The sequence below is a fragment of the Ascidiella aspersa genome, chromosome 3, assembly GCF_963924565.1.
Source record: "Ascidiella aspersa chromosome 3, kaAscAspe10.2, whole genome shotgun sequence".
In the NCBI taxonomy this organism is placed as follows: domain Eukaryota; kingdom Metazoa; phylum Chordata; class Ascidiacea; order Phlebobranchia; family Ascidiidae; genus Ascidiella; species Ascidiella aspersa.
In genome coordinates this window covers 25,050,441-25,078,006 of record NC_139449.1, presented here as the reverse complement: position 1 = coordinate 25,078,006, position 27,566 = coordinate 25,050,441, and positions in this window count along the sequence as shown.

Here is a 27,566-nt window from a genome sequence, read left to right as displayed (position 1 = left end):
TAGAACCCGAGTTTGTTTTTTTCGGCGGGAGACCGGACCCGGGTTGTATTTTACGACTCTGCAGCCCTGTCTGAAACTTAGCCTAATCAGGTCTCGATAATTTGCTTCATCAGGTCAAGAGAAAATTCTACTAACTAGCTCCCGCGCGTATCGAGTGTGCCAATTGGCCGAGCGAGAAGATGTATTGGGTTTGGCCCTTAAATACCGCTATGTGGTAATTGCGATTGCGAACTTTTTGTATATTCCTGCATTACAAACCCAAATGTCCAAACACGAAGCTCATAAGCTATAACTACATTAACGCGAGTTCGTACTTTGTGATTTCAGCGCTTCAGTTTATATTTTTGTAACACTTTCGCAACTGTTAGCTTCCCCGGCTGTAATTCAGGAAAGTTTTGAAAAGTGCTAGTAAACCTCAACTGTGGTACTTGCGGTGTTTATTAAATCTTTATATTGTTTTTTTTTTCAGTTTTGAAATTTGCAAGCAAATTACTGACGGTGATTTCCACTTATGCGGTTTTTCAACCACCTGATTTACAAATTGAGACTTACCCTATCGCCTTCGGACCGCCAAACGACCCAAGATACTTCGGCAGCGGTTTGCGAAGGCTTGCAGCCAGTTTTGCCTAGCTACTTTTGCTGCCGTCTTCTCATGAGCCAGGTTAGCGACCTCGGCTTCTTGTTGTACCATAGTGTTGGTTGTAGGTTCTTTAAGCTACACCCAAATTATAAAAATATAAATTTAACGACAAAGATTTAAAGACATAAAAAATCGTTGTCGTTCAAAGCGGGTTATTGTTGTTATGAAAACAACTGCTTCCGAAGTTTTCGTGAATTTTGAAGAAATCGTGCTGGAACCAATTTCAATAAATCTAGCCATGTACAACTACTGCAGTCGGCAACCAAATCAAACTATAAGGCGAGCCAATTTAAAGTCACGACCCATGGTTGAGAAACACAGGTGTGTTTTGTAAGTTGAAACACCTAGACTTACATCATCGACTGACACTTCTTGAATGCTCACTGTTTAAGGTTGGCTCAGCTCATAAGAAACCTTAAAGAAAGGGAATGCCTTTTATCAACACTAATTTTTTGTTAAAAAGTATACTTTTTATGACTCTTTTTCGCATTTTTTTGCTTAGATTTTAACTGCCCAAGTTGAATTTCAACACTTGGATATTAGAACTGGGAGAAACATTCAATTTATGCAACTCCAAAAAATCTTTAAAGAAAAACGATTGTCTTTAATAACACAAAAACTTTAGTCGAAATGAGCGCGATAATTAAAAAAAAGTAATTTAAAAAAGGCGTTGGGTTGAAGTGATGATAAAAGAAGTTGGGTACAAAGTAAACTATAAAGTGAGACTCAACTGATAAACTTCGAAAGAAGCCTTATTGTGTTACCTTGTGAGTGTTCTGTTGTGCCTCGACTAATCCATGTGCTCTTTGAAATTCTTGTGTAGCATTGTAGCCCTTGAAACACATTTCAAGTTATAAAAAACACTTTGTGTACATTGTAAAAAAGCACGAAACCATATCAAAAATATTGACTAACAGTCCTTAAATGTTTATGCTCGGGTAAAACTATGTTAAATCTTTTTAAATATTACTTTACATTTCATAATTTTACAAGACGTTCTCTGATGTATTTACTTATCAAATTGTCAAAATTCGGGTCATTGCAAAGTATACCGTAATATCAGAACCAAGGGATTTTCAAAATATACCAAGAACGGCAACAACACAGGCCCAAATCGACCATTATTTAAGATATTCTCACCTGTTTAACCACGCGAATTGGAAGAACATGGATTAGTGTCGTGTTCGGTTCGCAATGTACCGACCAAATCTGTAACTTATAGCATTAGTCTTTTGAAACCTTTCTCTGTTAAGTCTTCAGGGTAAAACACGCTTGGTTAAATCGTAAACCGTAGCTAAAAAGTGCCACATTATTGACACTGGTACCATCCTAGTTTGGAGAAAGTAGCGATAATACCACCAAATCCAATAATATCGGGCGTCTTAATTTAGGCATATTGTTAAAGTTAAGTTAAAGCATACATACAAAAATGTGACAATGTTGAATGAACTAACCTGGCTGTAGTGCTTGTCAACAACATTGCTCGCCGTTTCGAATGCATTCTGCTCTCCAAGTTTGGAAACGTTCACCTAAAACGCAAGGCATTTCAAACTTTAGGGCCAGGGTACCCAAAAAGAACAAAGTTAAAAATACAGAATACTATAGTTAAACCAAAACGGCATCATTAATTCTGCTAAAAACTGCAAACATATAAGAAAATACAACAAAATTTAATTAAAAAACATTTGTAAGTGGCGGGATTTGTAACTATACCCGATATTATTGATAAAAAGTATCGCGATCCGATCCGACACAAATATTATGTCGTTACCTGTGGTCAAACAGGCAAAATATTTTCAAAGAGGAATGTACGTGGCCAAAAACAAATTACTAATATAGTGTTCAAAATGTCTTCTTACACTTTTACCGAACACGAAACGGTTAAAAGTTCGATTATTTTCCACCGAAGTACCTCAACTATCCGCATTTCTTCAGACAAAGTCGCTTCAAAAAACTTGGCTCCTGCAAAAAAATTAGACAAAATGAGCGCGATTATTAAACGTAATTTAATAAAAATGCGTTGGTTTGAAGTGATAAAAAGAGGGTTGACCGCCTTGAAAGTTTAATTGACAATTATGTTGTTAAAATGTGTAGGCTTTAGTATTACGTGCCCGGTTTGTAAAAGAGGTGGCGGGCTGGATGATTTACACTGGCGGGTTGCATCTGGCCCGCAGGCCGTAGTGGGGCCACAGCCCGTTTTAAGTGATGATAAAAAGCTTTGGTTATAAGTCAGGTGGACATTTGCTGTAACTATCGCCTGAAGTTTTTGATCTGTATTTTGTGATTTCATGCACGTATAAACTATAGAGTGAGATTTAACTGATAAACTACGAAAGAAGCGATATTGTTACCTTGTAAGTGCTTTGTTGTGTCTCGACTAATCCATGTGCTGACTGCTCTTCGAGTGTAGCATTGTAGCCCTTGAAACACATTTCAAGTTTTCAAAACACTTTGTGTAAATTGTAAAAAAACACGAAAACATCAAAATATTGACAAACAGTCCCAAACTGTTTACGCACGGGTAAAACCATATTAAATCTTTTTAAATATTACTTTACATTTCATAATTTTACAAGACGTTCTCTGATGTATTTACTTATCAAATTGTCAAAATTGGGGTCATTGCAAAATATACCGTAATATCAGAACCAAAGGATAAGTATTCTAATAACACAGGCCCAAATCGACCATTATTTAAGATATTCTCACCTGTTTAACCACGCGAATTGGAAGAACATGGATTAGTGTCGTGTTCGGTTCCGTACCGGCGAAATCTGTAACTCATAGCATTAGTCTTTTGAGACCTTTCTATGTTTTCCAATGTTGTTTAAAAAACACAGTCTTAAAGGTAAAACATGCTGGGTAAATCGTAAACCGTAGGTAAAATAATACCACCAAATTACATAATATCGGACATGTTAGTTTTGGCATATTGATAAAGTTCAGTAACATACATACAAAAATGTGACAATGTTGAGTGAACTAACCTGGCTGCAGTGCTTGTCAACAACATTGCTCGCCGTTCCACATGTAGTCTGCTCGCCAAGGTCGGAAAAGTTCACCTAAAATGTAAGGCATTTCAAATTTTTGGCCAGCGGACCCAAAAGAACCACAAAAATTAAAAAATACGGAATACTATAGTTAGACCAAAACGGCATCACTAGTTCTGCTTAAAACTGCAAACACAAATAAAACAGACAAAATTATTTAAATTAATGAGTGCAGTGGTAATGGTTTATCGTGTTTCAAAGAGTATGTACGTGGCCAAAAACAAATAACTATTATAGTGTTTAAAATGTCTTGTTACACTTTTACCAAGCACGAAACGATTTAAAATTCGATTATTTTACACCGAAGTATCTTAATTATCGCGACTTAATTTTCCGCATTTCTTCAGACAAAGTTGCTTTAAGAAACTTTGCCCCTGTAAAAACAAATAGAGCAAATAAGCGTAATAACTAAACGTAATTTAATGAAAATGCGTTAGTTTGAAGTGAGCGTTTACGGGTTTTCAAAGTTTAATTGACAATAATGTTGTTAAAATGTGTAGGCTTTAGTATTACGTGCGCGGTTTGTAAAAGAGGTGGCGGGCTGGATGATTTACACTGGCAGGTTGCATTTGGCCCGCAGGCCGTAGTTTGACCACCCCTGTTTTAGGTAATGATAAAAAGCTTTTCTTATAAGTCCGATAGAAATTCAAACCGACCATTATTTAAAATATTTTCAAACCGTCTTACTACGCGAATTGGAAGCACATGTATTAGTGTCGTGTTTGTATGGCACTGTATCTGCGAAATTTATTTAGTCCCCTAAACACTTCAATATTGTCAACTTCAGTAAATAATTCTTATCAACGTATTTTTAAGTTTTAAATTAGGTTTTATTGCTCAGATATTGCTGTGACGCCATCGAGATTCTTTAGCCGTTACTTGATCAGTGCGATGTGCTTACCGCTTTACTGAAACTCTTTAACTGTGTTTTATTTATTTATTTCTGTTCATATTTACTTTGTTTCGTTTCCCGCTTCTAATTCGGAAAAGTCTCTTTAAGAAACTTGGATCCTGCCACAAAACATAATTGAAAAGAAATCGTAACCAAGTATTCTTTGGATCAATTGTTTTTATCAGGGCTTCATAACTATAACATCGTGTTTATCGTAACTTTACATGTAAGCTTCACACATTATATTGTTTCTCAAAAGATTTTAAAATTTGCCGTGAATTTTTTGTTGTTTTTCAAATATGAAGACGCCAATATGGGCGAAATATATACTTCTTTAAAAAATGTCTGATTGTGGTTTCACTCAGGTTTTCAAACTTTAAGTTATTTTGTGTATATGCAACAAAATATATGCAACTCGCCCGATCAATGTACATTGTACGAGCTTACTCGGAGCGATTCCACCGCTGTAATGGGAAAAATAGATGTAAAAAAACTTCGAGTTATTGACTTTTAGGGCTTTTACGATCTCGTACCACTTAGACCCTCTGTACTGCAACGCGTACCACTTCTTTTAGAACAGTGATTCTTAACCTTTTTTCTACCCCGCCCCCTTCGGTTATTGTCCTGTGCCTTGCGCCCCCTTAGATATTAAACAATAATTCTAAAATAAATTCGGTATTTTCAAATACATATAAATTAGACAAAATAGAAAAGTTCACTCTTTATGGCGCGAAACGCGAGAAAATCGTGTTTATTTTGTTAGTATTGGCTAAACTTCAATTTGGGAGACACACAAAAATTGCTCGTGCTCGATATATTGTTATACATCAGTGGTCGGCAAACTGTGGGCCGCGACCCAAATGTGGGCCACAGGGCCATTTTTAGTGGGTCGCGAGCTTCGAATAGTTTAGTGTAACAATGTAGTTGTGGGCCGCGTGATAGGCGTACATTCATTGAACTTTATTTCAAAAGTTTGTGTGGCATAGAATTTTAAATCAGCTTGGAAGAGCCCACGTGACAAATGTGGTTCTGGGAGCCTGTCAAACTATATTTTTGGCCAACTTAAACTGTATGTAATTGAAATTTTTTTTGCGCTGGTGCGTATATTCTTCGTTATATAGTATGTTTTACATTATGATATGGCAGTGTTTTGGCCATAAAGGCGCCGTGTGCTATTTCACCTTAAAGATCAAATATCCTGAATTCGCCACTGTTTCGTAGTGGTTTTACGCAGTGGGCCTTTAAAAAAAAAGTGTTATGACACACAATACAAAGGCTATTGACTGCAATTAACATACAATAAAATTGGCGCAAAAAAGTCTTGAGTTCCCCCCCATTAGTGATGCGCAAAAAAATTTGGTAGTAAAATATACATGTTTTTTTTCGTAGTTTTGTTGTTAAAATTGAAAAAACGAAGTTTGTGAACTGTTTTTCAGCCTGTTGTGACTAAACGCAGGCCCAATTGGCCGCAATAAGTAGCAAATATTGTCCCCAAATTCGAGAAACTATATTAAAACATAAGTAGCGTAAAGTTCGCAAATTGCAAAATTATGAATCATTTTTCTTCAGTTACTAAACATGGGTAATTTTAATGTTATGCACAGCGCAGCATACAAGCAGATTTAATAACGAACCCAACATGTAAGTGATTAAATCATTATAAAATGGTAAATATTTGAGTAGAGCTTGCGCCTACCTAAGAATTGCTAGGCGTTTTTTTTTGTAAAAAAAACGGAAGCTACTCGCCTACCACCTGAAAAACCTTCGCGTACCACAGGTTGGAACCCCTGCTTTAAAACTGATAATTGTTGTTGCATAAAACAAGACTGAAATAAATTAGGAAACTTAGAAAAAAAACTTGAAAGTTCTTTAGGCCGAAATATTTCAACCTTAACTTATTGTTCCTAAATAAAAAATACTGAAGTAAATTTTAGAAAAGAAACTTTTAAGTGAGCATTTTACGCCTATAACCAGTCATATTTTTGAACGAGGGAAAATTTTGGCTGATGATATAATAGCAACGATTTTAAAATTGATTTTATATCTTTTTTTATATATATTTTATATATGACTTTTTTTATATACGACAGATGCAAATTTATCTCAGAGGTCCAGCTACATTTAAGATAAGAAGATATAAATTATATATAGCACAACACTTACTTCACTTACCCTTTTGTCTATCCCATTGCATTTGCATTCTTTCACGATTTGGCTGTTGTGAATTTCCTGGAGACAAAGTTTAACATTTTGTTGTAAAACGTAGCCGAAAATTTTACCTCTGTAAATTTGTTAACATTATTTTAAGATGTGACGTTTTACTTTGTTTCTATACTTACAGATGAACTACTAATGGCCAAAACTTTTTGCGCAATAAACGCTGAAAATTTTATTCTCATGAAATTCATTATTAATGTATTCTTATTATTAGAGTTATTTCTAAATTTAGAGATATACTACTAGTGGCTCACTTCTTAGGTCAATGTATACTATTCCTGGCGCACATTTGTTAATTTATTATAACAGATGACAGGGTAGTTTAAAGTGGGGAGAAATCATAAAGGCGTTTTTTTTGATATCAACATTAAAAAACTAAAGTAAAACGATAAGTTTACTACCAATTTATCGGTATAAACGGATATTCTAATCTAAAATATATTGTTGATTGACGTTTTTATAAAAAAATTTACTTTTCTCAACGCTAACGCAACAAGCAAGGTTGTGACTGCAAATTATCTTCTAATGAGCTTTGGATGGTTTCTGAAACACAAAGAGTCGGTTTGTTGACTTTGACTTAAGTTCATGACTTGATTGGGCGCACATAAGTCCCTGTTTTAAAATGCCTTGACCAAGGAATTTGATAAAAAGTGAGCTAGGTATCTGAATTTTTCACCTAAAACAATAAGATTAAAATACATGCTGTCCATTACTAGCATGAAGTACTATGAGCCATACGATTGTTTAAACTTTGAGACTTCTTTGATGAAAATGTTGTTTTATTTAGTATTGTTTAGTAATTGATGGCAGGACAAAACCTTCTCAGAGCAGGGAAAAAAAGGGTAATACCAGAGCAGGACAGGGAGATTTATTCGAAACCTTCACAAAATGCTACTTATACTGCTGTATGGATTATGGCAGTGGTCTCCTGACCCCATGCTGGTCGCCTAAACCTTTTATGGGTCGTCATCACTCACAAATAAATGAAGTTTTAATAATTTCATTGCTCTCGTGGCTTAAACGAGCGCACTTAGTCTAATAAAAAATGTTAAAATTATTTTAATTTTTGTGTTTCTTGGGAAACTTTAAATCTGTGTTAATTTAGTTTCCTCTGTTTGTTTGATATTCGTTCTACGTCCAACTACAAACCTCCAGTAGTATAAAGAATTATTCGATTCGTTTGCAAAATGCTACTTACTTTTGTATCAGCTTTGATATTCATTCTACGTCTAATTCACAACTTTCAGCCATTATATTAACATTGATTTCAAACGTTTACAACATTCTACCAACTTCTATATGGGCTTCATACTTATTGTAAGACTGTACACCTACGAAACAACTTTCAGTTATTGTTCTCCAAATAACAATTATAGTGTGATAAAACATCAACTGGTCGAAGTATGCGGTGTAATGAATTATTAAAGACAAAATCTATGCTATGTAAAGCATTTTAATCCAAATATACCACCTCACCCTTGCAAACAAATAACAACACTTAATTGTGCTTAAATGTAATTAACTTTAGAATTGAATATTGTATGGAGACTGATGCTAGCAGTTTGGCGAAATACATTTCTCTTTAAAATTCTAATCAAAACTGACTTTGATTGTCTTTTAGCAGAGTATAAAGATTACATGCTATCCTTTATATTGTTTTCAATCTAAAACAAAATCAACTCATATATGCTTTCTAGTTTTAAAACTGGATTCCCAAGAAAGGCTTTAACTTTTGTAACAATGTTTTCTACGACTGTAAATCTAAATGTGTAGCCTAAATACGGCAATAAACCTCAGTAACTGCTAATACAATTGTAATGACATAACAACATGTATTTCTAGCCCTTAATTTTTCATTTGAAAGAAAATAATGAAAAAAACACGAATAAACCGAGGCTACACGTTATCTAGGTTTTTGATATTGTAACTGTTTTTTGGCTCAAGTTGGAAGAATGTGACGCAACAATTGTCTTTCATTAGGACGTCACAATGGAATTTTTTCACCGTTTGGCAAATTTTTATGATTTACTCACCTTTTTGCGTTGTTTACACCGCAAAATACCTGTTGGCGAACTTTTTGTTCAAAAACCTCTCGTAAAATCTCTCGATTTTATCGAAAACCCGCGAAAGCATGTCTAAAATAAAGGTAAGTGCACCGGTTGACCATTTCAAAGCGATTGTTAATTAAAAAACGTTTGCAACTAAGATTTGACGAAGTTTACTAAGATAATTAGCCGTGTGATCATTGCTACCAAAGCTTTTACAGGGTATTAGGTGTTCCATTATGCCTTATACGGGTTTTATTTTATTGTTATAGTGTTAATAGATAATGTCAAGTGGAGGTAATTGTTTTTACAGAACCCTTTTGATTCTGGTGAGGCTTCAAGTCTCTCAGATCAACTTGGTTGTAAACCCGACGGAGCTCAGTCTCCAAAGGTTAGTGCATTTCATTGTTTTAGCCTAAAAACTAACAATTTAAAGCCATAACCATCTGACTAAGTTAAGGTTGTTTAGTTTTGGGCCTTATTTTATATGTGTTTGTATAAAAATTGTGCTAGCCCAACACATACACAAAGTTTTTTAACACTTTCTTAGAACATATGTAGAAAACGTACTTGTATTGTTACCGCCGAGAATTTACCGAGTGTTAGGTTATATATATAGCAAGTGTTTTATGTGTCGCAAGTTTAACTTCAAATGTGGAATGTTGACTACAAATCGTGAAATAAGAAACACAGAAGAAAAACAAATCAACTCAAGAAATTATTTGTACATTTTGGCCTAAAATTCTTTTCTTTTTTATTTACTTTTGGTGCTGTTTTATGCATCACTTTGTACGTAGTTATAAACTTTTAATGTAAAGTTGTAGACTTTTGATGCTTAGTTGTGAAGTTTTGAAGTTTTACAATAAATAAGAACCTTTAAACACAACTGGAAAAAATCGTGTCACAGGTTAATGGTTATATGCGGACAACGAAATTACATTTTTTGTTATAAACAAACGTTGCACACTTAAACTGGGGTCCGTGGACCCCTTGAGGATTCATTGTCTACTTGAGGGGTAAGCATGGGCGCCCGCACGGGGGGGCAAGGGGGGTACTTGCCCCCCCCCCCCCCCTGGAATTTCAAAATAAGATTATTAGTATTATCTATAAGTGTTATATGTATATGAAGGTTAAAAATATTATACATTATCCATTGCCCCCAGGGCGTATCCAGGGGGCGGGAGTTCTTACCCTCTTTTTGTAAGTGATATTATCGTTTTTGTCATGGTTTAAAAAACTGTTAGAAGCGGCGTGCTTTTTAAGTAATTGGGTCACGCGTCTTAATCTAATGCGAAACCAAAATCGAGTGCAAAACGCCGTTTTTCGTCTTTTGTTTGGTCGACCGTAAACGCTTTTTTTGCCTGAAGTTACCGTGTTACGCAGCTGGCGCCTGACAGGATTGTTGACGACGCACGTGGTTTTGCTGGTCGTATTTGGCTGTTTCTGATTAGTTTTTTTATCACGTCTTGCAATCACCATTCTATGACGTCATACTGTCACTGTTTTATGACGTCATTATTCATTAAGTCAGATGAAAAATAGGGGAATTCCCTAAGTTAAAAATTCAGGACCCCCTTTTTGATTTTCCCCTGATTGCCCCCCCCTGGAAAATTTTCTGCGGGCGCCCCTGGGGGTAAGGGTCACTACATGCAGTGCTTTTGAACCGGTGTGCACGGTGCACCCTCTGGTGCACCAAAAATGCATGGGGAGTACCAGTACGAAAAGGTATACAAGGGTGGATCACAAACTTTTAATGAACCATTAATATTTGACATTGAATGCTTTTTATGACATGTAATAGTACTCGCAAGCAGCGCGCAGCCATAATCGAACTCTCACCGACAGTGTGTAAAACTTCGACACTCCACTCGGTTTAATTGACATGATGATATTGATATGCATCATGATTTTTCATATCGATTTTTAAGTCGGTTACCTTTTAAGTAATCAGAGTGCACGAGTTCGTCACAACAACTTTAAGGATTAACTAAACCAAAAAATATTGAGGAGCATTAGTGTAATATACTTTTGATGCTATGCTATGTACTTTTGATGCCTAGTTGTATACTTTGGATGCTTAGTTTTATATTTTTGCTGCTGTACTGTTATGTATTAACAAAGTTTGACGCCAGGCAAAAAGACCGTTCATGTTTATTAACCCTGATTTGATTTACAACAGCTCAAAAACTAATTAAAGCCGGACTTCATACCTGTTTGTTTTTGGGAAAGATAATATTGCGAAAAACGTCTACAAAGCGACGTCTTTACTTTTCTCCTTTCTGTAAAGGGGGCATTGTCTTGTGAGTAGGCTTAACATTTATGGACAATTAAACGTAAGCAATACATACCTCATGAGTCGCATGATTTTCTACAACATTAGTATTGTAAGCTAAAATTTACTTGGCACGTATAAGGTATGTGTGGCAATTTTAAAGAAAGTTTGATGTCTATATATGGTTAAATGTGTTAAATAGAAATATTTGAATACCAAAACACAGAAGACAACTCATGAAATTATTGTACAACAATATTAGATTTTTGGTTGCTGTCTTATGTATTTTTGTTGTTGTTTATGTATTTTTAATTAGGAATGACCGATACTTCATTTTATTCCGATACCGATACCCGATATTTTGGAGAAAAGGTATCGCGATACGATCCGATCCGATATCAATTGATGTCAGTAGTGCATATGCTTAAACAAGCAACATAAACGAAATAAAAACGTTCAATTGTATGTTACCAGGTTGTCTATTTACTTTGGTGCTGAAAATGTAATTAGCATTTTATTGTTAACCCACTATATTTTTTTGATAAATTAACATTTCGTGGTAGAATCGCTCGGTTGAATCGAAAATCAAGGCTAATTTGTTTGTTAGTTGGGTATCAGATCCGCACCTATACCACTTTACTGTCTTTCGGGCACCGATAAAACTACCACTTGGCATCGGATATCGACTCCGATCCGATGTTATTAAACAACCCTAATTTTGGTGTTGTGTCGTTTGCTACACAAAATTGCACGCTGTTCGGCAATAAATAGCCAAACGGGCCACATGTTCACAACCCTGGTTTAAGGGATAATCTTTGCTTTCACCACCGGTACAGGCAAAGTGTTTGTGTGCGTATTATGTTTTAATCCGTGTTGTAAACAAGTCATTTTTTTTAATTACTGAAGTCTGAGTCAAGATTTTTCAAAAAATACCAAGTCAAGTCGATCATTATTATTAGAGCAAGTCATCTCCAAGTCGAATCACATCACAGTAATTAATAATAAATGCGATAAACGATCTATATTGTAAACTCCTCCGAATATGAGCAATAAGACAACCAAAGAGAGCAGCAATTACAACAACATTTAGAAATAAATCGATTGCGCGCGAAGTTTGAGATCAATAGTTAATTTTTATTATGTGTAAAAACAGTAAATTTCAACCTGTATTTAAAAAACAGCGTATTAAGTGCACTCAAGCCAAGTCATTAGAACACCGGTTATACGTAATCCTGACTATAACATATTATTTATGATACTTTGTTCAACAATGATAATCAAGTTAATGAATTTTGACCCAATATTTGATACCCCAGCTGTCAAATCCTTCAGTTATACTTCCTTTTTGCAAAACGTTTGGTCGACCATGCTCTCGGGTGCATAACTGTGCTCCGAAATATTTAAATAAAAAGATCGAAATATATGTGTTATTGAAATATTAACTTTGCTAGTATTTTGATAAGTGTGGCACATTGCAAATCCACTCAAAACTAAGGATGTCCGAGTATTTCACACATTTACGTGACTAAAATAAAGTGATGGATATTTAGAAATTCACCAATAGGAGTTTCACTATTACTAATCCACCCACAATACATGGTTGGAAAATAATCAACCTTTTTTATTCCATGTTACAACTTAAAGTTTGCGGCCAGTTTGAAAAAAAACTCGCACGCAGTTTTACGTAGTCTTACTCGCGTTCCGAGTACCGAGTCAAACATTTTTCACACTTGTGCTTTGCCACGTGTTTCTTATCGGGTTCTTGGTCACATTTTTTAAAACAGTTTCAACATCTTTTTTCTCTTAACCAAACTTACCGAAACCAAGATTGAAACTATTACACTTTTTTTGGGCCAAAAAATTAGTTTTACAAAATATTTTGATGTTGGCATAATTTGATGTAAAATAAAAAACTTTTTTAACCGTGAGTTATTCGCCAACCCTGCGGTAAGCCTCACAGCTTAACAACCACTAGTTAATAATTTAAATGCGACCAAAATAGCGTTGTTGAACCTAAACACGTCAAGTAATTTAGTAATTTTGTATGTGTCAAGTTTTCTGCTTGGCATACGCAGTTTGCGCACGTCGGACTCAGGATTCGGGTAGTCGAAACTAGTCCTACCCGAGTCCCGAGTTTTTACGACTTACCTGTGACTTGGACCACTTTGATGTAGGCCTTAGTTAAACCCATGTCTCTGTAAAGGCACCCAATACTGAATAGTTATGTTTAGTTTTAGCTAAGCCGTTAAATTCCAAAAACATAACGCTTCCGTATTCATTGTAGACTTTTTTGTCGGTATTACAATACAGGCTACATCAGAAATACATTCATTTTCGAATTTAGGGTATTGATGTTTTTTGTAATGATGTTATAACGATTATTATTTCTTGTTTGTAAAAGTCGATTTACTGCTTTAACGTGTTAGACGTCGTTTTGCCATTTAAACCTGTAAAGTTTTAAGCTTAAAATGTATAAAAAAGTGTCAAACCATGAGATAACTAACATTTCAACCCTAAAGCAAATTTGGGTACGTAATCTGACAAATGACGTCATTTTTTATCAGATCGCGATAGTTTTTGTCCTAAAATATTAGAATCGGTATACAATGAAGTATCGGGCATCGCTATGTATAAAAAGTTTTGGACGTAGGGTTTAACGAAATGGCCACATAACTTTAGTTGTATAAATTTCGCCACCTCTTTCGCAAAAAAACCCTTGGTAATTTTCCTTGGTAGAGTCACACCTTTTAGATTTAGAGAAATGTTATTTTTAAACATCTTTTATCGAAGCCAAAAAGGTCGAGTAGATCGACAGCATCTTGATTAAGACGTTTCGATTTGTATCATTTTCAGTTAGTGTGACTGAAAAGATCCGTGCATAGTGTGCCCATCTTTTATCGAGTTTTGATGCTTTTCAGTCTCCTGGTTCGATCGTGTTATCACCGGAGACTCTGGCTGGAAACATCCCAGCAATCAACGATGTACCGTTGAATGGTGCCGTGGTAAGAACAAGCATTCATTAAACAAGATTTAACTGCACAGAGCATGAATACCAGTCATTCAGCAACTATAACCATCTTGTTTCATTTACCCGACAATTATATCAACTTAGCTCATCGACATAAACCTGTTTAAACCGCCATTCATTATACAGTAAACACCTCATAACTTATCTTTTCTGTTTTATTTAACTTTTTTGTTATTTTTTGTACACTATATTGTTTTGTACGAGCCGCCAACTTCAAAAGGTTTCGAAGGTCAAAATTATGCCGAGCATGTCATTTAATAACCCGATTAAGTTACATAAAACTGGTTTAAATCGACAAACGAATACTGGTCTATGCTATTTGACTTTTTTGTCGGTTTTAGAATACGTTTATTGTTTTGTATGAACCGACAATAATGTTTTATGCAGGTTGGCCTGTCGATTGGGGCAAGCGATTGCAAGGATTTCAACCAATCTAACGCCAATGATTCCTCTGGAAATGGTTTGGTTGGTAGAAAGCCATCGCCTGTTGACCTTGCGGTAAACTTCTTGAGATTATTTTGAACTACAAATCATTTATTAGGAAAATATTGAAACATTTGGACTACACTAGTAGGCATCTGTGATCCATAGCACTTTTAAAGTATCTAGCTGGCAATGATAACGCTACAATTATTACTAATCGAAGTAGATACATGGGTTATTAAACTAATTTTGATACAATAACTGTGTTACTATACACGTTTGTAGTTTTGTTTAAATAGAAAGATTTGTTGTTTTTTAGTTAAGTTTTGATACATTATATATGTATACTTGTGGTCTGACTCTTCTGAAGTTATACTAACCAGTTTTTAAGGCTCGCTTTTTAAAAGCTTTGGTACACTGAATATGTAACAGGTAACAGTGCACCTTATATAATTCAGGTACTTCAAAAAAAAATAAACAAATTTACTAAACCGTTTAATATACACATGCATGTTGTGTAAACATGTCATCTAGCCCTTTTGAAGTGGTGTTGATCGACGATAAAGACACACTTTTTACTAATATTAGTACACCCTGTACCTTCGGAAACAGTTAGTAAATAAGTCTATCTAGGATTTTTTTCCAGGACAGGTAAAACCATCTACAATCCTTTAGGCTCAACCAATTGTACACTGTTGCATGTACTAGTGATTCAGCCATTCCGAATAGTATACTTATCAATAATAACGCGACACGTTATTATTGATTAAACTAATACAACTGGTGATTTTGGCTTAAATTGTTTTCACTAAAGGTATACACAGCCTTTATATAGTAGACTCCAAAATTGCTAATTTTATGACTGCCTGATGTATTTTGATAAAGAGATGCACATATCGTTGTGGTAATTGCAGACTGTGAGCTCCACTAAGAAAACAAAATCCACCAATTTTGTCAATGGTGGTATACACAAACAAATCTGTATCCTTTGTTTCGCTATAACTATTGTTGTTGTTTTTTATGTGTCAGTGATTAATATTGCTCCTAGCAAAATTTGTGTATAAATCACAATCGACAAAACTGATTTTTGTTTAAGAAAAACTGATTTTTTGTTTAAGAAAAGCGTTTTTGTAGCTTAAATTTAATACTCAAGTTTAGGCTTAGCCTATACTATTATTTTTCATTTTCATACTTAATTTTGAATTTTTAGGCCGGCTCGCCAATCTTATGCGACCTGTCTGCCGAAGATCTTGCCAAACTTCCGTTTGACACCGATGTCGAACAAATGGTTGTTTCTTGGCTGTTGGGCATTTTGGTGAGAATATTTATATATTTTTTAACACAGGTTTTTTTTATTATTGACGGTTTATTATTGAGGCTTATTACTGAAATCATGTTAGGAACACATTTTTTTGTCTTTTCATACACTCGGAAAATTGTTATAACACATTCCGCTCGTGTTGGAAACGCAACTTTTAGTTTCAAGGTTTAAGGTTAAATGAATAAATATTTCAACTTTGACAAAATAAAATTTTGTAATACTTTTTTTTAGTAATTACTACTCTGACTTATTTTAGCGTCATTAAATCATTTCTGCTGGAAAATTAAATCTTTTCTGGTCCTTTTTCTGCAGAAACAAGTGTTTATTTTAGTTCAACACAAATAGGTATAACGTTGCCTGTGATTTAATTTTAAATTTAAATCCGCCATCGTGAGTACCAGTGTAGTATTGTATAAGTAATTTTTTACTTAGGTAAATACCACAAAAAAAAAAACCTAAAAAACAAGTACACCGAAAAGCCATTGCAGACTCACCGAATCTGTCGATCAATGATGCAAGCAGAGCAGACTAGAAAAACAACTAGCCTGCAGTGAGGTTCGAACTCACGACCTCCGGCGTATATGTGTGCTTACAAATGTGTGTACATATGTTTCATTGTAAAAAACAAGTGTAACTTTTTACATAATAAATAAAACAAAAAAGAGTAAGAAAAAATACTAGATTTTTTCATAATAAATACAAAAAGGTATGAATAGAAAAAGGGGTAATTTTAAATCGAGTAGGCCTACATACAAAAAAGGACTGGGATTTAGTCTGTCCAGATAATTTAACGTAAAATCCTTCCTCAGTGCCCTAGGCCTAAAGCAGGGATGTCCAACCTGCGGCCCGCCTGATATTTACGTGCGGCCCACCACTAATTCTCACTTTCAGTAACCTTTATTAAAAACAGTTGTTTCGAATATCATCAAAACGTGAAGATCGCGCAGTATTTGATGTAGGCATAATCTTTTGTTTTTTATAATCGAGTCTAATGTCGCATTTCAACATCCATCGAGCACTTTGTGCACCCATCATTGCTAAGTAAGATGTTTGTTTTTCTGAATGTGTGTTTTTCCGGACCGTTTTAAGGAAATATGTCAGCCCAAACACGTGAAAACTTAAACTTTCGCATATTTGCGCATAAGTTCACTCTCGAAGAACGGGTGTTTATAAGTTAGGTTGTTTTATGACGTCACCCCTTTAATTTGAGAGATTTTGCGGCCCATCGAAATTTTTAGAGTGGCAATGCGGCCCATTCTGCTAAAAGGTTGGACATCCCTGGCCTAAAGGTTTTTATCATTGTCGGTGTACTTATTATGGTAAGGGTAAGCTTTGTACATGTTTTTAGGAAAACCTCCCGATTGGTGAGGATTGCAAAAGCGAAGAGCTTGTCCAATCACCTCGGGATGGTTTGGATGAAAACGAACTGTCAGCAGTTCTACCATCGAACGACGCCATTGTGGTACAATTTGCTTTAACTGTAAATCTTGGCACAATCGTACTTAAAAGATCGAACAAATCGTAAAAAGATCGAACATATCGTATAAAATCACTGTTGAATAAAAATAACTAATAAAATATTTAATAAAGTATTTCTATTTCAACATTATCACGCATCTTACTGCATTTAAACGAGTATAGCACAGATGTAAGCTTTACATATACCATTATTTCCCTAATACTTTCTTGTTGACAAGGAATGAAAACAAACAAAGTAACTACTCTACACGGAAATTTTTTTGGCCAATTAGATATATTTTTGTAAATTTTTCCCGTGTATTAAACGCGTTGCATCCATTTGGAAACGACAAAAAATGAAATGCATTGCCGAGTTAATCGGTGTAATACGAGCTGTAGAGTCGGAGCCGGACTCGGGTTCTTAGTTTTGTTGCCGCAGGATTCGGGGAATTTTTTACCGACTCTGCAGTCCTGCTCATATGTTGGCCTTGAGTCTGGGGTAGTAACTAGAGAGTGGAATTATTTTTTTAGGGGTTATTGGGGCCAACTTTTTAAATCGTCATGGAAGTCGAAATTGTGTGGAAAATCAGGCTAGTTGTTAGCAAACAAAATTTAAACTTTTATTAATGGTTAAACCACTTTGGTTTCTCCGATTTATGTACTTTCCTAGCCGTTTTTCCTAAATAAGAATAAGTATGGTTTCAATTGAAACTAAAACATTAGAGATGACCAAACTTTTTTTATCATTAGTACACTTTTTCTTTTTGTAACAGTCACAGCAGTAAAAATTAAAAAAAATGTTGAAGGCATCGTACTGTGCAGCTATAATTTTGAAAGTCAAGCAAAATTAGTGTTCTTATTTAACGCGACTTAATATTTTAGGATAAGCCGCAGACAATGGCAAGTTATGCGGAAGAACACAATATTTCTTTCACTGAAGCCCAGCAACAAGCAGCTGACGTTGAAATTGAATCCTTGGTAAGTGTTCCTCCTTGTGTTATTAAAAAAGCTCTTGTTTATATTTATTTAACCTACAAGCGAGGCCAGTCTACAAAAACCAATGCCACTATGCATTATCATTTTAAATAATTATATTTGGTATTTTTCTATATGCTTGTTTCTTGCACTGAGGCTGGGAATGTGTGTTTTGTAAGGCGATATGTATATTTCTGTTTATTCTGAAAAATATTTCCTGTTTTTTACCTCTTTTCAATTACAGCTAAGATATTTATGTGATAAGAAGCAAGATTTTTTTTAATATATAGTTATATTTTTATGTTAAAATAACTACCGCGCACTATTATTTTATAATTTTCTTTGACTTGAGCACTGTCTGTGTCTTCTATTGATGTAAATATGCAAAACAGACTGAAAACTTACACGAACAGACCTTGGAAGCGATTTAATCTGAATCGCGGATCATTTTCCACAAAACTATTTTCCACAAATCAAAATATGCCTTCCTTTTTCTTCTTGATTTTAGAATATTTTGATAAATAAAGTACAATTGTAAGGCATCCTACATTTATTCTGACTCTTACTAGCTTGTCAAATGATGGATATTTACAGCTTTTCATTCAAACGGAATCACACTTTGCAAGATGTTTATTTCAGATCTCTGAATGATCCGGCTCTCTAATACATTTTCTTATTTTTATGCGGCCCTATTTAAAAAATATTTTCCCAACCCTGCCTAACAACCACTAGGCTACAATTCGCATCTCTCAGAAAGTTGTCCTCACCGGGAATCGAACCAAGTTCCTTAAAAATCTTCTTCTTTTAGCTTAAGCCTGCGAACGATATGAGCGACGATCGAGATTCGAATGTTTCTTCTCCTATTAGCTTTATTTGGGAAGGACCGATTGTTGATCAAACCAGTGGTGAACCTTCGCAGGTAAGTTTGCATTTTATCCTCACAGGTTTTACGGGTATAAATAATTTGAGTCAATATTCAGACTGTTTAATAAAAAGTAATCCCTGAAGAATACTTTGTTCTTAAAATTAACAGAAATATGCCAGACGTTATATACTTATTTTTGAAATTGGAATCTAATCACACCCCAGACTTACAATGGTTATTATTTCAATTAAGCCAACAAGTAAGCGCTCAAATCGAAACATATTTACCGTGAAATCTTGTTTTCAGTCCGAACCGCCTCAGTTTGTGTACGAAGCTGGTGTCTGCGAATCTCCTTCGAGAAACCTTGTTGATATCGACCCAGCAAATGGTCAATCGGTTGGTGCTAACTTAATGGTAGGTTTTTATTAGAATTTGTAAAAATTAAACAGACTTTTGTACTATACACTAGTCATTGTACTGGTCAAGGATGCATTAATTCAGTTGTCGGCAAACTTTTTTTGTCGCGGCCCAAAGCACTCTTTTCAGACCTATTGAAGGCCCAATACGTAAAACCACTACAAAAACAGTAGCGGAACCAGTATATTTGTTTTTAAGGTAAAACATTACACGGCGCCTTGATGCCCAAAACACTGCCATGCCACAATGTAAATTGTAAAACATATAATAAAACGAAGACTAGACGCGCGAAGCGCGCAAAAATTTGCGTTTACATATAATTAAAAATGGTAAAAAGTGTAGTTCGACAGGCTCTCAGGACCACGTTTGGCACGTGGGTCTGTACTACGCTGAGCCAATTTAGAAATTCTTAGCCACACGGCCTTTTAAAATAAAGTGCAACGAACGTGCGACTCTCACGCGGCCCCCAATTACTTTATAACACCAGGCTATTCACAAGTATCTCGCGGCCACCTAAATATGGCTCTGCGGCCCACATTTGGGCCGCGGCCCACAGAATGCCGACCACTGCAATAATTGAACACCTAGTAATATAGTTAGACCAACTGAAAACGGGGCTATAGTTTTGACTCTTTGCAGTGGCTTGCTAAACTCGAATAACAAATTAATTTTTCTGATATAGCTTTTCCGTTTTTTTTTACTGCCGTGGTTCTTCAGCATATTCACTTTGTGGCGCCCAAATGATACTACATATTGCGCTACACTCTTCAATATACTGCGCTACACTTTCTATAAACCAAAGTTGAATTCAAAATAATTACCTGTGCAATTTCGAATGCGAGTGACAGGCCAGGCCTTAGGTTGCTACGATCGTTAACAATTTTTCTATGGACTGTGCGTGCCCTCTTTATAACATAAAGACTAAAGAGGTTGTTTTTCTATTTAAAGTAAGTTACGCTGTCCAGTGTGATATGCCTAAGGAAAAATTCTCTTTCTTGCACATTTTCCAGCCCCAGTCTCCAAACTTCGCTGATAGTAATCAATGCAAGGATTTTTGCTGCTCTGGCATCGTGGATGCTGAGAGCGTTCAACCTGGCGAGAAACTAGCACAAGATGACTCGGTGAGCAATCATTAAAATACATTGTTTTTTACTTTACCTGCTCATCATTAAAGTTATATATGATTAAAAATCGTTAGTCGTAGAACGGATACCGAAGCACATACAGAAGAAGGTATAGCATTTATTAATGTTTCGAATAAATCTTTAGCAAAATGATTAACAGAAAAATATTGTCTTTCACTTCAACCGCTAGTAAAAAGTAACTGTGTCACTTAGATCACACGGTGGCAAATTGTAAATAAATCAAAACTTTTAATAAAACTTATACTTGTGTTTTTTGTTTTATCGGTTTAGTAACTGTGGCATGTTAATATCTTTATTGAAATTAACTGAAATTGCAAATAGAAGCTTAGTTTCGTTTAAATGTTATTGTTCACTGTCTTATGTTGATCTCGATGTTAGAATAAAGACTCACAAAAAATGGCGTTTTAAACATTACTTTTTTTAGTTTAAACTGAAAACTAACTGTATAACTTATATTGGTTACGTATAGTTTAACTGGGAAACAGTAGCGATCTAACTGAATAAATAGATATCTTATTTTGTATTTTGATGTTGAAAATATCAAATGTGCTATGTTCACATTTTGGTAAGGTCTAATTGAACCTGTTAACGAATGATTTATTACATTTTTTACATTAAAAGGTAAAACCTGCTGCCTTAGCAAGCGTTTGCAAGGATCCAAATCAATCTGTTCCTGGCGATTGCATTGGCAGTCTACCGGCGACCGGCCGCCAGACCAATGTTGATATGTTGGTAAGCTGTGTTTGTTGAGCAGCCAATTCCACGCAGGGCAACTTGGGAAATTAACAAGAGCACTTCAGTACATGCAAAGCCTTAAGCAAAAATAGCTTTCTCGGGTGACAAATTCATGTAACGGAGAAATACCTTGGCTAATTTGAGTTCGTAAGGCAAATCGTAGAGTAGAAAATAACATATTGTTGTCGGCCAATGTCACGCTTTTACTCTAAATTCTAGTGGCAAGTTAGACACTTAGGTACAAGAATTTTTTACGAGGTCTCCTAGTGTGATATTGACACGGGTGCTGGTTCATCAAAATTGATTAAAAAACTACAGTTTTTGTTTAAATGTTTGGAGTATAATGACTGGAGGTTGTAGTAAGAATATCGAAGCCCATACAGGGGTATCATTTTGAACGTTTCGAATAACTCTTTTTTCATTTGCAACATGTTTAAATGTGATTCAAGGTAATTAAAAAAGTCGTGTTTTTTAGGCGACTCCAGATCTAATTGCGAGCAACGTTTCGAGCGAATCATTTCTCAACGGTTACGGCGGAAGCGTTCCGTCGACCGCCAAGTCAAAGGTTTGGAAATACACAAACAAAACGACTCTATGTCTCTCCGGATAGGGTCGGTGCAGGGGCGCCCGCAGAACATTTTCCAGGGGGGGGGGGGGGCAATCAGGGGCGAAACCAGAAAATCAAAAAGGAGGTCCTAAATTTCCAACTTAAGGAAGTCCCCTTTTTTTCGTCTGACGTTAATGAAAAAAAAAACATTCTAAGACGTCACAAAACAGTGACAGTATGACGTCATAGAATGGTGATTGCAAGACGTGATAAAAAAACTAATCAGAAACACCCAAATAAGTACAGGAAAAGCGAGCACGTGCGTCGTCGACAATCCTGTCATGCGCCAGCTGCGAAATCACGGTGTGCAATCGTTAACTTCAGGCAAAAAAACAAACCAAGACCGTGAACACTTAGCACGTGGGCTTAGAGTGTGCTTAAAGAGCGTAATTTTGCGTTAACAATCATTACTTAAAAATGGAGACTTTAAAACGCGCACGACAGTCACCATTATAGGCCTACCTCCTTTTAAGAATCTTCTTCAGTTAAACAAATGTCGATGTTACACCACCATCGGATATTAGCGCAGAGAGCGAACAGCGAGGAACATACTGCGTATAACTCGACGATTTTTAGCGAGAAAAAAAGAAAGAAGGATTGACTTAGCGTTTGTCAAAAACAGTGGTCTCCAACCTGTGGGTCGCGACCCCAAGGAGGGTCGCGTAAATTTTTTGTGGGGTCGTCATAACTCACCATATTTCCGCTGTTTTAGTACGATTTATGTATTACGTTTTCTTTACAATGACGTCCCACTAATAAACGTGACTGAGTGCATCTTCTCTATAAGATTGGTGTTTTAAGCTCTCAAGAGCTGCTAAATCAGCTAAGGTGACATTTAACACAAATTAAGTTCTTTTGATTTTGCGCAGCCAATGTCGCACGTTTTCAAATTGTTTCATTGCAACATTCTTTCAACAAGTTATAAATGGGCAGGTTTTTCAAAACGTCAACTTTTCATTAATTAACTTGGTCAACATGGTTTGCAGACATAAAGAGTAGGCTTTATATTACTAATTATGACAGCGGATGCAGCAAACCGGTTTTCTTAAAACTCGTCAAAAGTCTACTCTTGCAACAAATATTTACTTTTAAACTTCGATGCAATCAACTTACCCGACTCTATCAATATTTTTTAAATCCCCATCCCGCGTTTTCAAACTCATTGTTTGTGAAGTGGTAGAGTTAAGCGCAATAAACATAATAAAAACGAAACATCGTAAACGCTTGGAAGTAAAGCATGACACAGTGATGCTTATGCAAAATTGGTGCAAAAACTAGTGGATGCTAGGCAGGCGCAATAATATTTTTATTCGAACCCCAAAATGGGGAACAAAATGGGGTCGCAATTTAAATTCTGATTACATTTTATTTAAATTGGGGTCGCTTATTAAAAAGGTTGGAAACCTCTGGAATACACACTTGCTAATCAGTCAACCTAAACCAATAACGAAAGAGAAAAACTATCCAGCGTTTACGGTCGACCAAACAAAAGACGAAAAACGGCGTTTTGTGATCCATTTTGGTTTCGCCTTAGGTAAAGTCGCGCGACCCAATTACTTAAAAAGCACACCGCTTCGAACAGTTTGTTAAACCATGATAAAAACGAACAAAAAACGATAATATCACTTACAAAAACGTGGTAAGGTATATATATTATTTTTAACCTTCATAAGTAATACATATTACACTTATAAATAATACTAATAATCGCATTTTGAATTCCAGGGGGGGGGGGAACAAGTGTGCGCTTGTTAGCCTAACAACCTGGATGAAGTACCTTTAAATTTTTCAAATTCACTTATTTTTCTTGTTTGAGCATAATAATGACGTCAATTTGTATCGGATCGGATCGCGATCCTTTTAGTCTAAATATTTGGTATCGGAATAAAAAAAAAACAAATATCAGACATTCCTGCCTGGCATAAGTTGTATTATAAATCATTCACCAACGTTTTAAAACAACAGCTTTTAGTTATTATTTATCCGGTTAAAAATAGCCCTTTAAAGCTTAAATATGGCTATTTATGTTTCAAAAAACACTGAGCTGTCTGCAAAAATCTAAAATGGCAGAATTCCTTAGATCTCGAGTGAGCTGAAACAAAGGATGGACTTTTGGGAAACCTCAAACAACGAGGAGGCTGTTGGTTCAGTTTCGCTAACCGGCGTTCAACCTTTACGCAAATCAATGGTTGTAAGTTGCAAAGGTTTTCAATTCTTTAAATATTTAGTTCTTATGAATATTTATTTGTACTTCGTTGCTGCGGGGTCGAAGTCTGACTCGGAACTCGGTTATTTTGCTGCAGTCGGACTCGAGACTCGAGTAACACTATTAAGAATACCCGAGTCCCGGGTCCAACGTGCGCAATACCAAATTTCGAAACTGATTAAGCAACAAACTGTAAGTTGCAAAGATGGAATAGTTATGGAATATTTTTCAACCATGTATTGTGGGTGGATGAAGTATGTAGCATCGGTAAAGGGATCTGCAGAATATCAACCTTATTTCCGTTATGTAAATATTATATACCGACTTCGCAGCCCTGACTCTATACTAATATAAATTGGATGTAAGTTTACAAATTGTTTCAAATCTTTGTTCCACAGCAGCACTTCCTAACCGGTGCGCCATAGAATTTTGCAAGGGGGGCATTATTAAAAAAATGATACTTTCAAATAGTTTGGGTTGTTAACACGAACGTTTATAGTTAATTTCGGCAGGATCGAAAACGATGCCCTTGTCATCCAGAGGTAGCTGCAATCCTATTTTACAATTTGCCTATTTATATATTTTAAGGTCCAAGCTGCCCAGTAAGCAGAAAAAAAAATTGAAACGTTTTTTGGTATCACTTAATATTTACACTCTTTCCACTACGGCTAATATTTTTATAAAAGTTAGTTTTAAACCCTAAAAAACGAAATAAAAACCTCGATTTTCTTTTGCAGTCAAAAATGCCCAGCAAGAAGAAAAATTTTTTTTTGCAAGGACATTTTAGGCAGCACTGAAGATTTGTACTCCCATCACTAAAACTAATGACAATTTTAGGCAGCATTCATAATTACCCTCTTGTCACTAAGACTAACCTTTTGCTGACTACGTTTGATTTCGTTCAATTTTAGGAACTGAAATAAAGTTCAGCTGTAATTTAGGCCGGTTTCTAATGCACTAAGAGATGTTTCTCAATAGACGGTTTGTACTTCGCTTACAACCGTTTCATTCGAAAGAATGTCGTTGGGCATCTGAAAAGATTTTTTATTTATGAATAGTTGAACTCAGCGAAGGTCTAACCCGGCCTTAAAGATCATTACATAGCGGGGCTTACTGATAATATAAACTTAAAGACAAATCGCAAGCGAAATAAAAACCTCGATTTTCTTTCGCAGTTAATGCTGCCCAGCAAAACAAATATTTATCCCGGCCATTTTAAAACGGTGCAAAAGAATTATACCCTTGTCGCTACCACTAACTTTTTACAAAAGGCAGCCGCAAGGCCACATTTAAGCAGCACTGAAGTACAGTTTCGACACCAGGGGTTCTTAACCTTTTTTGTATGTTTTACCCCTTTAACAAAGATAAATATCAGATTTACCCCCCATTATATAAAATAGTTCTCATCTATTAGAAAAAGGAAAGTAACAAATTACATCGGGTATAATCAATGCGACGGGTTCCCTTGCGTTTGGCAACGAGTTGTTGTCAAAACATTCCAATTTGGTCTTTTTTTTTCATTTCAGACTGGACAGTTTTGACTAAAAAACGCCAGTTTTTGCTCATCATAATTGGATGAGAATTTGCTAGGTGCCTTTTTAAAGGAGACGGTTTCAAGGTCTGTTTTAAAATGTTTCCACGCACGAGACACACTGAGGAACTTAAAGACCATTCTCATTAAAATATGTAAATCTAAAATTAAAATAATTTTTCTCGTACTTTCTCTTCTTTTGGGACACGCCATTTTTAAGATTGCATTTTTTGTTACTTTTACAGACTATAATAATCAGTCAATGAGTTGTTTAAAGCCTTAATCATTGGACTAAAAAGATCAACAATAAACTAACTTGGCCAGCTAGGCCGTACCCAGTGACAAAATTAGTGAATCACATGTATAACCAGCACTGAAATTTCAAAAAGTGTATCGGAACTTTCAAAACTGCTCGCAGACACGTTCTCCAGTGGTCTCCAATCTTTGAAATAAGCGACCCCAATTTAAATAAGATGTAATCATAATTTACATTGCCACCCCATTTTGGAAACAATTATAGGCAATGTTAAAGCAAGTGCTAGAATGCAGCAGAACGGGCACCTACTTCGCCGGTGAATGTATTCATAATGACAAGTAAAAAATGTTTTTAGCGATAAGCCTCTTCGCCTGTTTGTGTTTCTAAGTGGATATGCTTTCTAATTTGGCCTGTGGAATGCAACCTCAGAAAACGCGGATGTTTTACTAGAAATCAACAGCATTTGTTATAATGTTACAAATGAGGGACGATTTTAAACATCTCCGTCTACTGCTGCGCTAAATCAAAAAACACAAATTTTGTCAAATTTACGTTAACTGATATAGCAGCTCTTTAAGAGCTAAAAACAGCAATTTTTATGTAGAAGATGCACTCAGTCACGTTTATTAGTGGGACCTCATTGTAAAGAAAACTAAATACATAAATCGTACTAAAACATTACGAATATGGTGAGTTATGGCGACCCCACAAAAATTTTAGGCGACCTCACTTGAGGTCGCGACCCACAGGTTGGAGACCACTGCCTTAATCTATGCCGTGACTGCCGAAAAACCTGATTTATTCAAACAGTAAATGACGTATTAATGAAGTAACTGAAAGATAAGGATATTGTCACGAAACTAAAAAATTGATCAATTAGCGAAGCATAACGTTATCGATACAAGGCGATAAAAAATCAATAGGGTACTATAGGCTAGCTTCAAAAAAGCAGTTCTAGGAAACTATGTGCTACCAATACCTACAGCTGGCAATATTTTTCTGTCTCGTCAGCTGATGTGGATATTTTGATTGATAGTTAATTTACCCCCTAAAGTGAGGGGGTAATTTACCCCCAGGGGTAAATTTACCCCCAGGTTAAGAAAGGCTGTTCTACACGATTGCCCCGCTATAACTAACTTATTGCCATTTTGTACCGGCAAGCGAATTAAAAACCTCGATTGTCTTTCCTATTGCCGCACGAACTTTCAGGCAGCACTGAATTGACACCCGTGAAACTTCAATTAACTTTTTGGCGAAGATAGCAGCAACCACATTTTACAACTTGCGAGTTTCTTTCGCAGTCCAAGCTGCCCAGCAAGGACGAACCGGTGAAGCGTGTCGACGCCTACTTTGCCAGCCTGGAGCTCGATCAAGCGGGGGTTCCCCAGTTCGATCCCATCCCGCGTCGGGATTACGAGGAGCTGGAAGTGACGGATAAATACGAGTTGCTCCGGATCCACCGATCTCCCAGGGACTCCCTGCA